The sequence below is a fragment of the Podarcis liolepis genome, assembly GCF_965112155.1.
Source record: "Podarcis liolepis genome assembly, chromosome: 7".
NCBI classification, from domain to species: Eukaryota; Metazoa; Chordata; class Lepidosauria; order Squamata; family Lacertidae; genus Podarcis; species Podarcis liolepis.
In genome coordinates, this window is record NC_139561.1 from 80192627 (window position 1) to 80211675 (window position 19049).

The window sequence follows — 19049 nt, forward strand, 5'->3', positions numbered from 1 at the left end:
TCAAGGCTACATAGTACCAGCATCTCCCCCCAAACGTTAAAAGTGTGGCACTTACTGCAGCAACTTCATGGTGACTACTGGCACCTATTTTTCTTAAAAAGAGAGAGCACAAATTATTATTATTAATAGTGTGGTGGCCAGTGTGGTGTAGTGGTTAAGAGTGGTAGTCACGTAATCTGGGTAACCGGGTTCGCGTCTCCGCTCCTCCACATGCAGCTGCTGGGTGACCTTGGGCCAGTCACACTTCTGTGAAGTCTCTCAGCCCCACTCACCTCACAGAGTGTTTGTTGTGGGGGAGGAAGGGAAAGGAGATTGTTAGTCGCTTTGAGACTCCTGAAGGGGAGTGAAAGGCAGGATATCAAATCCAAACTCTTCTTCTTCTTCTTCTTCTTCTTCTTCTTATTATTATTATTATTATTATTATTATTATTATTATTATTATTATTATTGGCATCTGTCTGTCTCGAGAAAGAATTGAGTGTACCTGGACTGCTGCATTAGCAGCACCAAAATTACTTCCCCAGGGTGCAAACATGGGAGTGAGTATGGACATCCTTGGCTGCCCGAGTGACAAGACTCCTCTCTTAGACTCGCTGAAATGGTCCAGAAGAAAGCAGAGCAAGACATCTGGCACCAGCTTGGCTGCAGGAGTTGCCATAAGGACTTCCTTATGCCATCCAACTGTCTTATGGACTCCACTCTGGATTTGTGTCGGGTTTATTTCTTAGCCTCCCCCCAACCCATAAATATATCCCACAAGACAGAGTAGGTTTAGGATCAGAGTATTCCTTCTCCTGGATCAGCTAACTTCTCAGGATGTAACCATCGCCATCAGTCCCTCACTTTCTTCTACAACATGTTCAGGAATCACTTTTTTGCCTGCTGGACCCATGATGGGTTTTGTCCACTCAAAGTGATGGAGCCTGTTACTGCATGTAAGGAAAGTCCCAACTCACTGAACGTTTGGGACCCATCAGCTACCCTCACTTGGCGTAGCCAACCAGGTGAAGCTGTTCCCAGGATGTGGCAGCTATCGAATGCTGACAGCTTCTATGACCCACAGGGGAGAGGTGAGTGCTGGGTGAAGACCAAAGGTGGACAAACTACCCAAGAAAAACTGACTTCCGGTTAGCGCCAGCGACAAATGGCGGATTCCCTCCGAGCTCCGGAGGGAATCGGCTCTGCAGGATTGGGTCTTGCCGCTGTGGCGAAGCGGGGACCCTAAAAAAATCACAGGTGGAGAAGCCTGTGAACGTGGTGACTCAGTGGGCACCATTTGCACCCCCCGATCTGCGAAGGAGCCTTTTTAAAGGCTCCAGAACGGGGTCGGGGTGCGGCGCGGTGCTGATAGTACTTCCTCTTCCTCTGTGGAGTGAAACCGCAAGCCATTGTCGGAGAGCACTGACTTCTTCTCTTGAATAATCGGATTTCAAAGTAACAACCCGTGAGTAACATGGAAATTTGGGCTCTAAAGGAAGAATTTGTTTGAATCAGGAACGAGCGGGGAAGGGTTAAAAAGGAAGTCCGCCCCCCCTCTTTGTAAACATTATAAAGCAAAGGACCTGCTACCTAAGGCCGTAAAAAATTTTTTCTCATCTTTCTTGTAAAAGACTTTAATTTCACGGTTTGATATCACAAAATTTTTACTGGAGGATTAAGAACTGATTTTGAGAGCTGAAGTTCCACCCCCCCGACCCGGGATCGCCCCGAGAGAGAGCCTCATGATGAAGTATTGAAGTGCTTGACAGCTGTCAAGTCAGCTGTCAAGACGGAAAAAGAAAACTCTGTTTTTGGCTGTTTCTGCTGGCTACATTGGTTATAATTTGTTACAATTTGTTGACAATAAGGAAGGGCTGTTACAAAATAACTGGATTTCCGGACTCAAGCTGAAAAGAATACTAAGGAACTAAAATCCCCCTAGAGGGACTTAGCAATATTACAGAAATGGCTGGAGGAGGGAAAATCCAGGCTGAATTGGACAGAGCATTTGTTCTCTTGGGAAAGTTACAAGGTCAATTTGATGTTATGGCTTCAATTTTTTCAACTCTGGACTCAACAACAAATAACATTCTTGGATTGGATAAGGATTGGGAACAAGGAGCCTACTTAACTGAACAAATAGATAAATCCGAGAGTTTTGAGAATTTGGAGAAGGAGACATATGTCGCCCCTGAAGAAAAGGAAGGAGGAGTTGGTGTGCAGATGCTAAAAGAGAATTTTACTTTGAGGCCTGACATGATGGCAATGAAGGAAAATAAAAATCTAATGTGGAAAGCTCAGCCTGAGTTGGATGAGAAATGGAGAGATGTTCTTATGTGGAGATCAGAAGACCTAAGGATTACAAATGTGATTAAGGTGGAGTTTAGAGCTCTCAGACACTCACATGATATAAGCAACCAGAGAGCTACTACTGAGCAGCTTGGGTCGATAAAAATCCTAACACTACTTTCCACATCCCAAGAAACCAGGCTTCCCAAGGGTTGCCCTCAGGGCCGTTTCTTTCTCCTTTAAATTCATCTGAATGGACTCTTTTCTGTGTCAGTTGCCTGTGGTGGTCCAGCTCTTCCTGGCTCTTGCTTATTACAGTGCTATGAAGGCACTCCTAGGCACATCCCTCCTCCTGGTCATCCTTTCCCCAGGTGAGTGGAAATCAGACAACTAGCATTCTTTTCTTTCTCTTTCTTTTTTTAGACTAAGCCACTTCTGGCGAAGCAGAGCAGAGCACTGTAACGCTCTTTACCTTCCCGCCAGAGCAGTACCTATTTATCTACTTGCACTTTGACGTGCTTTCAAACTGCTAGGTTGACAGGAGCAGGGACCGAGCAACGGGAGCTCACCCCGTCGTGGGGATTCAAACCGCCAATGTTCTGATCAGCAAGTCCCAGGCTCTGTGGTTTAACCCACAGCGCCACACGCATCCCCTAACTAGCATTCTTTTCATCATCTCAGAGGAGGTTCAGGATCAGAGTTTTCCTTCTCCTGGATCAGCTAGTCAAAGATTTTGCTCATGTTTCCACCCCAGAGCTCACCAATACATACATTTGACTGGAAGAATTGGAAGGGTGTGGAATTTATAATAGATATTGATAAAATTATACATGGCATATGCAGAGTGGGTTGCAAAAGTTATTTCTCATTAGCACTAAAACTTATATATATAGTGATATGGGCATCAGGAGAGTTGGACTTAAGATTTGAAAAATGAGAAACTAAATGAAACTGATATGTACAGATTCACCTATAAATCATTGGTCAACAATTTTTTTTACTTTTTGAATGTTGTCTAGATTTCTGCAACTGATTTAGGGTACTTTTGCAATGCTGAATCAGGAAATGGCATCCGTTTCTCTTCATCAGGTCAGGTTTTTGTGCTATGCTCATTTGGGGGGGAAATGAGATCTTGTGAAAAAATCGATTACATTTTTGTGGCATTATCAGCTGATTTTTGTCAACACATATCATCCTAAATATGATTTTAAGAGAAAAAAATGTTTTTGCAACAACATATATTGATTACCTGATAGAAACATTGATTACTGTAAACTGAATGGTGGGCATTGATAAAGGTAAGTACACGTAAATTGCATGTTGCTTCACCATTTTTCAAACTTCAGGGCTTGGACTTCCATTTCTTGGAATTCCTGGAATGCTCAGCAACAGGGAGGTCTCTCTTCAGAGTCCAACAGTAGTCAGCCATCATGACTGCATCCCAGCGACCCTGATACCTGGTCTCCATCTCTTTCATGTCCTGATGGAATCTCTCCCCCTGCTTGTCACTCATTGAACCCAGGTTCTCAGGAAACCGGTCCATATGTGAAAATAGGTAGTGCATCTTGACGCTCATGTTGCAGCCCAGGTTTCTGAAAGCAGTCAGCATGTTGTTGACAAGTTCTGCGTAGTTTCTGGCCATATTGTTGCCAAGAAAGTTCTTCACTACCAGAACAAATGCCTTCCACGCTTCCAGATCCACTTTGTCCACTGAGTTTCCAAACTCTGGATCTCTGATGAGCTGACGGATCTGAGGACCTTCAAAGATGCCAGCTTTCAACTTCTCCATGGTCAATCCTGAAAAAGCCTGGCACAAGTAAGTGAAGCAGTCACCATCCTAGTCCAGAGCCTTGGTGAACTGGTTGATTAAGCCGAGCTTGATATGCAGCGGTGGGAAGAGTATTCTGTCTGTCCACCAGAGGGTCGTTGATGACGTTCCTTTCTTTGCAAGGCACCAGTTCCTCCCGCACAGGCCAGTCCTTCTTTGTGTAATGCTGAGCACGGCCCCTACTATCCCACATGCACAGAAAACATGGGTACTTGGTGAAGCCAGACTGTTGTCCCAACAAAAGGTTCACCATCTTCAGGTCAACACAAATAAACCACTTATGCTGATCATAACCAATTTTCTCCAGCACATACTTCACCGCTTCATAGTTCTTCAGTGTACTCGAGTGAGCCAGGGGTATAGAGGCAAACTGGTTGCTGTTGTGTAGTGGAACACATTTCAGTGATCGCTTGCTGCTGTCAATGAACAGTCTCCAATCTTTGGGTTCCTACTGTGGCACTCCAAGCTTGAGCAGAAGCTGTGCAATATCTGCAAAGTACACCAAGTCCTTCTCTTCCGAGAAAAAACAGAGGTACTCTTGATGCCTGTTGCGGAAGAAGCTGATGCGAGCACTGTCAGAGAGGAGGTTTTTTTCCTTCAATCTGGATGCCAACAGTTCGGCAGAGTCCTTTGACAAGCTGAGGTCGTGAACTAGATCATTCAACTCCTTTTGGGAAAATGATGTGGATCATCATCTTCAAGAACCACTTCTTCTTCTTCATGTCCTTCAACACTGGAGGCATCTTCATCACTAATGTCAGGAAGTTCTCCAAAGATAGAATCTCATCACAATGAGCTACAGGACGACGTGCTGATTGAAGATCAGGATACTTGAGGCTGCTCCGGTTCTTTCTGTTGATCCCAGTCACATCAACAGCGCAGAAGTAGCAGTCAGTGACATGGTTTCTTGGCTCCCTCCAAACCATGGGAATTCCAAAGTTCAGACTCCTCTTGCCATTGGTCCACCCACGTAGAGTCTCAGTGCATGCCTTGCACACCATGTGTGGCACCCAAGCTTTACACTTCGTGGGGTGGCTGCCCCATTAACTTAGTTTTGATCCCTCAACTTTATGCTTTGCTGCACCAATTTATGGAAGATTTCGAGGTTTTATGACTTCAAACTGATCCCTTTTCGACATAATCACCCAGAACTATCGGACCTGAATACTTCTTGTCATTAAAATAATCATTTCCAAGCAAAACAATTATTCGACATGTCATTTTACCCCCACCAACTTCTTCTAAAATGCTCCACACAAGCGTACATGTGAACAAAAATGTACAAAAATGACATGTGGCCATACCTCAAAAACTTGACCTGATTGAGCAAAACCAATGTGATTTTTGGATTCAGCGCATCAGATTCATCCTAAATCAGCTAAAAAAAGACAGACAACAAATTTGTTGTTGACCAGTGATTAGTCCAGGATCTTGTTCTCACAACGGCCAACTAGTTGACTATGGGAAGCACATAAGCAACACTTAAGTACAACAGCACTTTCCACTCCTGTGTTAACCTGAAACTACCATTTGGAATCATACTACTTTCAGTTATGAATATAGACTATAATCATCAAAGTAGTAATTGCTATCGTTTTTCCCCTTTAATTTGTCTAATCTGCATTTAACCTGAAGCACCACTTTAGCTAATGGGGCCTCCTGCTTGTTGCGCGCCGCCAGAGCACGATTTCTGTTTTCATCCTGAAGCAAAGTTCTTAACCCGAGGTACTATTTCTGGGTTAGCGGAGTCTGTAACCTGAAGCATATGTAACTCAAGCTACCACTGTATTGGTTTTTCATGTTTCAGAAAAGTTTCGATTTGCAGATTGGACCTGAAGGAAGTTCTGCAGTATTTAAAATTAATGTATTTTACAAGTTTAAATGCAGCAGTTGCGTTAAAAAAATGCTTCAAGAAAAATCCCCAGCACTGTTGTTTCAAAGAGTAGCGGCTCTTCTCCTAGTTTATCTAATTTAATAATTCTATATGGTTAATTTGAAATGTCCCTCATTCAGCCAGTTAAGAATATTGGAAACATTACAATGAAATTACATTTGGAGTCAATAGACCTACATTTTTTGTAATAGTTTTATTACATTTTCTTTTCACGATTTCAAATCAACCATATAAAACTTTAAAATATCCAATGACTTCCCTTACTATAACCATTCAAATCAATTTTCCACTTTTACATCCACCATCAATTATTTACTCTGTTAAATTTTTATAAATGCTGCCAGCGTTTTCAGCTATACACAGTTATTCTCCATTTAGTCAATAAATGTTTTCCAATCTTCTTTAAATGTGTGTTCCTCTTGCTCTCTTGTTCTATATGTTAAATCTGCAAGTTGTGCATATTCTGTCAACTTAAGTTGCCAATCCTCTTTAGTTGGGACCTCACTAACTTTACATTTTTGTGCTAACAAAACGCAGGGCACATTTTTTTGCATACATAAATAAGCTTTACTGGCACCTGGGAATTTCAGTTTGGATCATCCCCAACAAAAAGGACTCTGGGTTTTTGGGGAAAGTAATTTTATGATAGATAAGTAAAATGAACCATGAAAGGGAAAGCAGGGAAGTCATACGTTACATGTAAAATGTTTATTTTGAGATGTATAAACTGAAAAATTAATAAAAATGGTTATAAATGAAAGACTCCACCAAACTAATTCATATAGAACGATTGCTTTAATAAACGTGGATGCAAAACTATTCACAGCTGTGATGGTTAAGAGATTAAATGTCTTCATAGGTCAATACATCACCACAGATCAAACAGGATTCATACCCTAAAGAAATACAGCAGACTCTATAAGGAGAGTTCTTAATATAATCTATGACCTGCAGCTATGAAACGATCCAGGGGCATTAATTTCACTTGGTGCCTTTAAAGTGTCTGACAGAGTTGAGTGGACCTATTTGAAACTCTTAATTTATAAATTACAATTTGGAGAAAAAATTCTGCACACGATTCAACAAATTTACTCAAAATCTTCAGCTATAATCATGGCAAATGGATATGATGATGCTCCAAGAAACCTCAACAGGGGCACCTGCCGAGGATTCCCTCTGTCACCACTGCTTTTTGCAGTGGCAATAAAGATCTTAGCTATCCAACTATGTGCCTCTGTGAAGGGAGTGAAAATAGGAAATGTTGAATAAAAAGTAGATTTGTTTGCGGATGATACATTGGTAATTGGGCAAGATCCAGTTGTTGTGCTTTAATCTTTGAAAGAATATTTTGAAAGTTTCCATTGAATTTCAGGATTGCAAATTAATTATGCAGCAGTTCAAAAGCAGCTGACAGAAATGTCAAAGATAAAGATAGCCCATGGGGGTTTAAATACCTCAGGATAATCTTTACACCTGATCTTAATCAATTAAAATGATGAAATGATAAGTCTTTGCTCAAAATGGTAATAAACAACTGTCTTAATGGAAGCACAAAAACCTTAGCTGGCTAGGTCATACTGCAGCCATAAAAATGTCAATTCTGCCAAAATTCTCTTTCCTGTTTCAGGTTTTACCAACATACTTAAAAAATGGCAAAACAAATTAATCTCCTTTATCTCATTAGGTAAAAGACCCAGATTCAGTCAAAAAATCTTATTTAGACATAGCAATAAAGAGCGGCTAGGAATACCCAATCTTGCATTATACTATACAGCTTTCCAAATTAAATCATTGATGCCACTCATTAAAGGCAAAGTAGATATTGTATGGGTACAGAGAGAAAGTACCCACATAAGACAATCAGTATGTGCTCTGCCCTTCCTGAAGCTGCCTCAGATGGAACACGAAAAGGTGGATAACCCATTTTTCAAAGTAACATTGATGCCGTGGTGGAATTGGAACTCAGTATTGGCTCCTAGGCCTTCATCACTGATGCCCCTGCTAGATCACCCCTTATTTAAGCATGCAAACAAATACAGTATAACCCATTTGGAGATCTTGAAACAAATGGTTTCTATAGGATTAGAGATTTGTTTGTAGATGGCAAAGCAATCTCGAAAGAGGACATGAGGGAAAGACAAAAGCCATTAAATGGTCCTGGTTACAACTGTATCAACAATGCACTTTTGCAATTCTCTGGAATGCAATGGTGAAGGCTTGAGACCCTTGACAACTTTTGAATCGCTATGTGACAGACATAGCCATGTCAGGAAAGAGGCAATTTCGGTGATATATGGTATGATATTAGACAGCTTTGTGGGTGTCACGGGAATTGGGGTTGCTTGTGTGTAAACCTCCAGCTGTTCCAAACTGCTTAGGGGTGGTTGTGTCTTTCCCTGACTGAGCAGCCCTTGGCGCTGCTGCTCAGTCGCTAGCAGAATCCGTGAGTGGGCATCTCCTAAATTTCCTCCAGCATAAGAATTCCTTAACGGACAACCTCTGCCTCGCCTCTCTGCACGGAAGCCTTCTGCGCAGAGTGGGCATGCCGAGTGGTGGTCCTCCACCCTCCTCACTGACTTCACTGGAAGAGTCTCGGAGCCTCACCTCCGAGATGCACTCTGCCTCTCCCTTCTTCCTGGTGTCACCTGGACTTCCTTCCCCAGATGACGTTCTCTCTTTTCCCTTACTCGTTCCCTCTCCTGCAGAATCTGGGAGCCTCGCCTCTCCCCTCTGCTCTGATGTCAGTTCCCTGACATCCACCTCCCTCCCAGGGCCCTCCAACCCCCCCGTCCTTTCCTCGGACGGTGATGCAGGAAACCCCCAGAAGGAACTCTCCCCTCCATCTGATGATTCAAACACCCCTCTCCATTTGCTGCTGTCTCTTCTCTCTCCCCAATCTCCCCAGTCGGATTCTTCTTCGGACAATTCCCCTTCCTCCTCTTCGGAGGCGGGAAAACCCTCAAACTCTTCCTCTTCATCGGTGGTGCCAAATTGCTCCCCCCAGAACCTCTCTGGTGGTTTGGGCTTTCTCGGATACCTGCTATGAAACTCCTCCTGCAGATACTCATCCCTAATCTCTTCTGCTGGGACCCATGCGTTTTCCGCTTCTGGCTCCCCCTCCCATGCCACCAAATATTCCACTCGCCCCCCTCTCCACCTGGAATCAAGAATTTCAGCTGCATGGCCACTGAGTTCCCTTTCCTCCATCTGTGGATGCAAGGGTGTTTCACTTTGCTGACCCAGAAATTCCCTCCCCTCCCTGAACGGTGAGAGTAAGGACCTGTGGAACACGGGGTGCAGTTTCATGTGAGATGGCAATTTGAGCCTAAAGGCCACCGGATTAACTTGCTGGGCTACTTCGAACGGTCCCAGTCTCTTTGGCCGTAGCTTCTTGCACCTTCCTTTGAACGGTAACCCTTTGGTCGACAACCACACCTGGTCCCCCACTCTTATGGTTTCTCCCTCTCTGCAGTGCTTGTCTGCCTGCCTCTTGTACTCTTCCTTGGCCCTTTCCAGGTTTAACTTGAGCTGTTGGTGTAAAGCCTCCATCTCTTCCACAAATTTTTCAGCTGCGGGAACACTCCAACTTCCCTCCCGTTCCCCGGGGAAAGCCCTGGGGTGACACCCGTAATTCGCCATAAACGGACTCATCCCTGTGGACACATGTTCTGCGTTATTGTATGCAAACTCAGCCAGCGCTAATTTGTCCAACCAATCATTCTCCCTCTCGTTGACGTAGCAGCGTAGATATTGTTGAAGTATGCTGTTAGCTCTCTCTGCTTGTCCGTTGGTTTCTGGATGTCTGGCCATTGAGAAACTAACCTCGACGTCCAGCAGACTCATAAGCTTCCTCCAGAATCTGGACGTGAATTGCCGGCCTCTGTCGGATAAAATCCTCAAGGGGGCGCCATGCAACCTGAAAACATGCTCTACAAACAGCTTCGCTGTTTCTTCTGCAGTCACCGCATGCGAGCATGCAATAAAATGGCACATTTTGGTCATCAAGTCAACTACCACCATTACTGCCGTTTTCCCCCTGGCTTTGGGTAAATCCGTCATAAAATCAATTGATACCACCTCCCATGGTCTCTCTGGTGTGGGTAAGGGCTCCAGTAACCCCGCAAGTGCTGCCCTCCCCCCTTCGCTCTCTGGCAGCACTGGCACCCGCGTACATATTCCTTCACATCTTCCCTCACCCGTGGCCACCAAAATTGCCTGGTGACCAGTAGCATTGTCTTATGTTGGCCAAAATGTTCTGCCGTGGGGTTGTCATGCAGTTGTTTGAGTATTCTGCTCCTCAAATCCCCCTCAGGTATGTACAATGCACCCTTATAGTACAATGCCCCGTCCTTTACTTCAACCCCCCCCCCCGAGCTTCCCCAGTAATACCAATTTCCCTGATCTTGGTTTGTGCATACTGATCATCCCTCGTCAAACCGGCCAGCTCTTGCCTCCCTACGAACATTCCCCCACACACCCACCTGTCCTCGGGTATGACATAACATGCTTCTGGCCCTCCCTCCCCTTCCTCGTATTCGGGCTTGCGGGAGAGGGCGTCTGCTCTGACATTTTCCTTCCCAGGCACGTACCTAATCTCAAAATTAAACTTGGAAAACTCTTGAGCCCACCGCACCTGTCGTTGGTTCAGTACTCTCGCCGTTCTCCAATATTCCAGGTTCTTGTGGTCAGTACACACCTGGACTTTGTGCTGTGCGCCTATGAGAAAATGTCTCCATCGTTGAAAGGTCTCGTGAATTGCCAGCAGTTCCCGATCGTACACTGTATAGTTTTGCTCTGACTTGTTCAGCTTCCTGGAAAAGAAGGCACACGGCTTCCACTGCCCCCCATTTCCCTGCTGGAGCAATATGCCTCCTACAGCTCTGTCTGACGCGTCTGTCTCTAGCCTCATCGGCTTCCGCAGATCCACGTGTAGGAGCTGCTCTTCCGACGCGAAAGCCCTCTTAAGCTTTTCAAAGGAACGCTGGGCCTCTTCCGTCCATTCGAACTTCTTCTTACTGCTGAGACAATCCGTTATGGGTGCCGTTAGATGGGCAAAGTTCTTGATGAACTTCCTGTAGAAATTTGCAAACCCCAAGAACCTCTGCACGTCCTTCCTGTTCTTGGGAGGCTTCCATTCTAGCACGGCCTGCACCTTGCCTGGGTCCATTGCCAGACCTTTGTCTGACAACCTGTAGCCCAGGAACTCCACCTCTCGGGCATGGAATTGGCATTTCTCCAGTTTGACCCACAGCTGATGCTCCTGCAGCCTTTTAAGCACTTCCCTGACATCTTTCACATGCTGCTCCTCGTTCTCTGAGTAGATAAGCACGTCGTCCAGGAAGGCCACACAATTCTTGTACAGCAGGGACCCCAGCACGTGGTGCATGAATGCTTGAAATGTGCTGGATCCCGATTGTAATCTGAAGGGCATAACGAGATACTCAAAGGCCCCCAGAGGGGTGAACATCGTGGTTTTCCATTCATCCCCCTCCCTCATCCTTATCAAATTGTATGCCCCTCGAAGGTCCAACTTGGTAAAAACCTTCCCTTTCCTTACCCTGGCCAAAATGTCATCAATCCTGGGCATTGGGAAGGTCACTGGTTCCGACACCCGGTTGACGGACCTGTAATCTACCACTAAGCGGGGTTCCTGGGAGTCTCTTTTGTCCACAAAGAACACTGGACTGCCCCCCACCGCCCTTGATTCACGTATAAAGCCCCTCTTCAGATTCTTGTCAATGAACTTCCGCAACTCCTGCATCTCCCTGTCTGACATGGCGTACAGCTTACCCACTGGTAACTGAGCCCCTGGGAGTAGGTTGATCTGACAGTCAAAGGGCCGGTGAGGGGGTAGTCTATCCGCCTCTTTCTCGCTGAAAACTTCTTCCAGGTCTGCATACTGAGGTGGTACTCTCACCTTTTCTCCCACCGCCATCCCTGCCACCCTGGCTACTGCCATCCTCGGAGTTTCCCCTTCGTGGCAGTGCTCTACGCAGTGAGCTGACCCAAAGGTGACTGTCCGCTGGTGCCACCCTACTACTGGGTCGTGCAGTGCCAGCCAACTCATTCACAGTATGATAGGTGGTCCTGCTAAGGTGGCTATGTGAAAGGCAATTGTCTCAGTGTGTCTGGAAACTGTCATTTTCATGGGCGGGGTCTGGTGGGTCACTTCCCCTCCCAAAAGTTCTCTCCCATGAATAGTGGTTACTTGCAGGGGATGTTCTAGAGGCACCACCTGTAGCTGGTGTTCTAGCGCAAAATCCTTGCTAAAGAAGTTGCAAGAGCTGCCTGAATCCAGCAGCGCCTTCACTTTGATGGGGTGTCCGTTTGGGAGTTCTAGCACCATCTCTATGGCGATGGCTGCTCGGGGAGGGTCTGGTTTGGGCACTTCTACTGGTTGCTTGCCTGGCTGCTGTGCCCACCTTCCTGCAGCCAAGCACTGCCGTTTCCCAGAGCCTCTTTCTTTTCCTCCTCACTCCCCACTGCCCCCACCATTCCTTGCCACGCCTTCTTCTGAGGGCATGCTCTGGCAAAATGTCCCGGCTGCTGGCATAGGAAACACCTCTTACTGGTTTTCCCCTCCTTCTTACGCACCTCGCTGGAGTTTGAAAACCTGCGCGCGCTCGCTCCTCCAATCTCCATTGGCTCCTCGGGTGGCACAGTAGACGCTGGCATGTCTGGAATGCGGTTGTCATGCCAACGCTCTGCTCTCCCTTCCCGCCTTTCCAGAGCGTGCGTCTCTTGTCGGACTCCTACAGCGAGCGCCAACTTGGTCAGCTGGTCCATCGATTCCGGGCGGGGTGAGCGGGAAAGTTCGTCTCTCACCCAAGAGGATAAGCCCTCCTCAAATAACATTTGTACTGGTTCCGAACTCAGATCCCACCCAAGTTTATGGATCAGCATAGCAAATCTCGACCAGTACTCTCTCACTGACTGGTTTCCTTGTTTGCACCCCATCAGTTCTTTGCGAGTCACACTCTGTTCAACATCGCTCGAGAACATGTGATCCATCGCGCTAAAAAACTCTCTCAGGTCCTTCAAAGGCGCGTTCTCTGCCGCCATTAGGGGTCGAACCCAATCTTTGGCCCGCCCCTCCAGGTGCCCCACCACGAAAGCGACTCTTCCCCCATCGTCGGCAAAGTCATTTTACTGCAGATCCAGCGCATACTGCACTTCTGTCTTAAAAGCGTTATAATCTCGGGGGTTGCCCCCAAACTTCTGCACAAGTCCCGGTACCTTTCTTGCGATGGGGGTAATCTTCCCCTGGGCATCATGTGTCCTCCTTTCATCCAGCCGCGCCACTAGTAGAGCCAGTTGCTGCTCCAAGTCTCGGTTTCTCTCCTCCAGACTCTGTCCGCCTTTGGCCCCCTCCCCTGCGCCGGCTCCTCCGGTTTAACTCATGACTGTATCCCGGTCCTCTTGCACACAAGCAACGTAAGGGACTCACGGATTGCTGTCACGGGAATTGGGGTTGCTTGTGTGTAGACCTCCAGCTGTTCCAAACTGCTTAGGGGTGGTCGTGTCTTTCCCTGACTGAGCAGCCCTTGGCGCTGCTGCTCAGTCGCTAGCAGAATCCGTGAGTGGGTGTCTCCTAAATTTCCTCCAGCATAAGAATTCCTTAACGGACAACCTTCGCCTCGCCTCTCTGCGTGGAAGCCTTCTGCACAGAGTGTGCATACCGAGTGGTGGTCCTCCACCCTCCTCACTGACTTCACTGGAAGAGTCTCGGAGCCTCACCTCCGAGATGCTCTCTGCCTCTCCCTTCTTCCTGGTGTCACCTGGACTTCCTTCCCCAGATGACGTTCTCTCTCTTCCCTTACTCGTTCCCTCTCCTGCAGAATCTGGGAGCCTCGCCTCTCCCCTCTGCTCTGATGTCAGTTCCCTGACAGTGGGCAACATGGAAGAGATGGGAGACAGACATAGGAACCTCAAAAGTGAGAAAGCATGGATATAATCCATCTCTAAAAACAAATTTCTTCTCACCTCCAGGAAATTTTCCTTAAAAGTACCTTTTGGTGGTGTGGATCCCCACACGCCTTGCAAAGATAAATCCATCAGGCTCACCATTATGCTACAAAGACTGTGGAGAATGAGGTTCCTACTTTCACCTTTGTTGTGGGATGTACTGTGGGCCACACCTTTTGGCACAAAGTTTTTCATCTGATCTCCAGCGTTACCCTCCTAAGCATAAATGGGAGATTTCTTTTTCAAAAAAATCAAAATCAAGTTAGAAATTACAACAGGAAATGGGAATGGAAGGGACAGAAGTGGGTGTGAATTAATGAATACATAATAAGTAAAGAACTATGTGATATTATTTTTCTATATTATCTCAGTGGAGAAACAACTGTGGCTAAAGAGGAGAAGATTTATTATTGTTGAATATGGAGAAATGGTTGTGAGAGTTATTGAAGGTAAAGTTGTTATGTTTGATCAGAGAAAATACATTGCTGATTTCTCTTTTTCCTTTCCTTTTCTTTTTCCCTTGATATTTTCTTTTCTCTTTCTTTGTTTTTATTTAAATTAATTCCTTTTCTTTTATTATGAGATATGGTGTAGGTAAAGTTATTTCTTTGATTCCCCCTGTGTTGTTGCTGTTTGTTCTCCTTTGTGCTATTACCCCCACCCTAGTATTCTTGCTTGTGGTGAGCTTGCAAATGTAGTATCACTTTCAATAGTATCACTTTCCTTAGGAGGACAACCAAATTTAAGCACAAATTCGATCCACAGCTGTGAGGCACTCGCAAGCTTTTTTGAGGAGAAAGTCCTGTTGCTCCACCGTGACCTCCATGCCAGTTTAGATACAGTGGCTGAACTGGAGGCCCCTCGACTGACTTCGGGTCCAGTGGTGGACCATTTTGATCAGATACTCCCTGCTGATATGGATAGATTCCTCCAAGCTGGTAGGCCCACCACCTGCCTCCTTGATCCGTGCCCGTCTTGGCTGATTAGAGCATGTCCAAATGTCGCACGGACCCCCCTAGTTGAAATTATCAATTTGTCCCTTGACACGGGGACATTCCCAGGGGAACTGAAGGAAGCAGTGGTCTGCCCACTCTTAAAGAATACTTCACTACATCCTTTAGACCTACCAATTACTGCCCAGTTTCAAATTTTCCATATCTGGGTAAGGTAATTGAGAGAGTGGTCGCTGAACAGCTTGGTAGGTTTCTGGAGGAAACATCGGCTTTAGATCCATTTCAGTCCAGGTTCCGTCCTGGTTTCGGAACCGAGACAGCTCTGATTGCCCTAATAGATGATCTCCGTAGACAACTGGATTGAGGAGAGTCAGGACTGCTGATGCATTTAGATTTGTCAGCAGCCTTTGACATGGTCGATCATGATGCTCTGGACCACCGACGTGGGGATACAGGGCATAGCCCGTAAATGGCTGTGCACTTTTATCTCTGGTCAGGGACAGAGGGTGGCACTAGGGAGGGAGATGTCATCGGACCACTCCTTGGTGTGTGGAGTGCCGCAGGGCGCAATCCTCTCCCTGATGCTTTTTAACATTATTATGTACCCCCTTGCCCAGATCTTCCTGAGCTTTGGGCTGGGCTGTCACCAATATGCTGATGACACTCAGCTCTATCTGCTGATGGATGGCCACACTGACTTGGCCCCGGACACACTGACCAGAGGCTTGGAAGCTGTGGCTGGATGGTTTCATGGGAGCCGATTGGAATTAAATCCTTCGAAGACAGAGGTCCTATGGCTGGGTTGGGATGGCATGGGGATAAGGGAACAACTCGTTTCTCTTGCGGGGGCCCAATTAGTGCCATTGCCTTCCGTTAAGAAGGGTGTAATCCTTGAGGCCTCCCTTTACATGGATGTGCAGGTTACAGCAAAAGCCAAGGCGTCATATTTCCACCTTCGCCGCATCAAGCAGTTTTCCCTTTCTCCTCCTGTGATGAGGCTGCATTTTAATATTTTAATGTTTGAATATTTTAATGTTGTATGTTAATCTTGTTTTTAAGTTGTATTCATTCAACTTGCTTTTATTATTGCTTGTTAGCCGCCATGAGATTATTATTATTATCTGCATATTATTGTCTGCATTTTCTTTAATATCTGGATTGCCATTGACATTTATTATTAATACAAATTAGTTGGCTTCTTTTATAATTTTTGTGTAAAAAGCGGTCAGGAAAGACGATCAACCGAAAGAAGATCAGCTGGGTGGCACCAGCCATTTGTTCTTTACATACCTGGAAGCAATCAACACAACTTTGTAAGGTTATGCATTGGGTAAGGCTTTGTTTAGATGGATGGGAGGGTGTAGCCTTCACCTACCCCTCCTCAAGATATGCTGGCGTTACCCAATGCCTAATTCACCCGCAAGTGTAAACAATAAAGCTGTGGCCTATTAGAACCCATAAATGAAAATATTTCTTTCTGTGTAATTATTGTCCATAAGGGTTGCAGGGCCTTGGCATGCAAATGAGGCTGAACAAAATAACATGCAAATTCTCATATTTTACTTCAATGCCTTTCTCAGCATTCTACACATTCTGCATATATAAAACATAGAGATATAGAATACAGATTCAGATGTGCCAGATGAGTTTATTTTTTTAGGATGAATTTCACCAATTGTGAAAAAGAAAACCCATGAGGCCTGAGCTCCTCTTCTCACCCCTAGGCTCCCAGTTTCTTCTGCAGCTACCATGAATGGTGGAATTAACGAGGAGAACGTTGCTGTCTTGTATCTACCCTTCAAGGTCGATTTTCTTTGAGGAAATCTTAGCATTCCAGCATTTTGCTTCAATTTGAAAGAGGCCAAAGTCACTGAGTGTTATGTTTTCTCCATCAAGGGCACAGAAGTCTTCAGTTGCACAACCTTTGAATGTGAGCATTTGAAGTGAACCAATATCTGTGTAACACAAAGTATAACCTTCGCATGAATTCTTTCTTAGTGCTTTGGGGATAGGGATGACTGTGGTTATTAAAGCTCAACCAACACACTGACAATATACACTCACCAACCAATCAGACAGCCAAGTATCACTAGCTTTGAATTTGGGTTTCCTGGCTAATGGTGATGCATTGTGAACAGGAAGTTACCCTATGCCACAGTGCTCTTTTTCTAGAAAAAGAGGTGCCAGAACTCAACATGAGTGCCTCCCTTGTTCTCTTACAACGGCAGTGGCACAAACCTGAGAGTTGCTAGAACTGAGTTCTGGTTGAAAACAAGGCCTGGTCTCCCACCCCATGCATTTTGCTAGATTAAGGCGGCAGTTCTTTTGCACACTTGTGACGTGGTAAGATTCAATTAATGCAGTGCAACTTATTGCCTAGGAAATATGAAATATGTACATGGTAGGACCCTTCTTTCTCCCGGACTCCTTTACTTTTGAATGTTTGGCCAAAGTGTGTGGTTCTGTCCTTCTTGACCAGCACCAAATGGTGCATACTGCTGTGAGGAGAAGCTGTGATGTGCTGGCTGGTCCTGCACCCTCCCCTGAATCCCTCTCCTCTGCTCCTCCTTGTGGATTACAGGACAAAGGTGTGCTGTAAGGAGTCCTCTGTGCTTTGTAGGCCCCCCAGTCTCACACAAGGTAAAACCTTGCACATGAGTGAGCCTGTCCCCTCTTGTTGTTATGCTCTTCATGTGGGGATAGTTTGGAATCCAAAACAGGACTAGAGCATTCCCCTTTCCCTCAGAGAAAGAAATCAAAGCTATACACAAATATCAGTCATTGCTTTTCTGGAAATGAGAAAGAGACAGAAGCAGGCAATTTTACTCACATGTAAAACCGCTATAATGGTGAATGCACATGTTCTCATTGGCAAGGCAGCTGACATACCCCTCACTTGGGCAACTTTTATTATTTGGTTGATCAAAATCGGTGGACTTGAAGCAGGCTGGGCACTGTAGACCATTGGGTGAAAGATCTTCACGTGGAGGAACTACCATAATAAAAACCTACAGTCAGCATATGAATACACCTCATTCCCCGTTCTCTTTATTGTACTTTTATTTTGATTTCTTTCATGCCTTCTAGTAGCTGCTGATTCAAGCTGGACATGCTACCTCCACATTATGTCCTGCATTGATGATGATGATATCAATAGTAATTATTATTTATTTGTATCCCACTCATCTGGCTGGGTTTTCCCAGCCACTCTGGGTGGCTTTCTAAAGAACATTAAAAACAGAATAAATCTTCACATCTTATGGGAGGGCATTCCACAGGGCGCCATTACGGAGAAGGCCCTCTGTCTGGTTCCCTGTAACCTTCCTTCTCACAGTGAGGGAACCGTCAGAAGGCCATCAATGCTGGACATCAGTGTCCGGGCTGAAAGATGGAGGTGGAGACACTACTTCAGGTATACTGGGCCGAGGCCGTTTAGGACTTTAAAGGTCAGCACCAACACTTTGAATTGTGCTTGGAAATATACTGGGAGCCAATGTAGGTCTTTCAAGTATTATATGTTCTCGGTTCTCCCAGTCACCAGTCTAGCTGCCACATTCTGTATTAGTTGCAGTTTCTGGGTAGGACCACACAATTTGTATTGCAGTAATCTAAGCGGGAGATAACCAGAGCATGCACCACTCTGGCGAGACAGTCTGCGAGCAGGTAGGCTCTCAGCCTGCACACCAGATTTGACCTGTGCCTCCATGGACAGCTGGGAGTCCAAAATGACTCCCAGGCTGTGCACCTGGTCCTTCAGGGCCACTGTTACCCCATTCAGGACCCCACACCTGTCTGCCCCCTGTTTCCCCAAAACAGTATTTATGTCTTGTCAGGATTCAGCCTCAATCTATTCGCCTTCATCTATCCTCCGACCACCTTCAGGCACTCACACAGGACCTTCACCTGGTCAGATTTTAAGAGAGAGGTAGAGCTGGGTATCATCTGCATACTGATGAACTTCCGGGGACAGCGCCAGCAGCTAATGGCGGAGCTCCTCTAAGCGGAGGAACTAGTTCCGTGAAAACTGGGTCGTCCGCCACGGCGAAGGCGGGGACCCGTCAGAAATCTCAGGTGGAAGAAGCCTGGGAACCTGGGGGTTCGACAGGGCACCTGGAGCACCCCCCTACTCGTGGGGAACCCT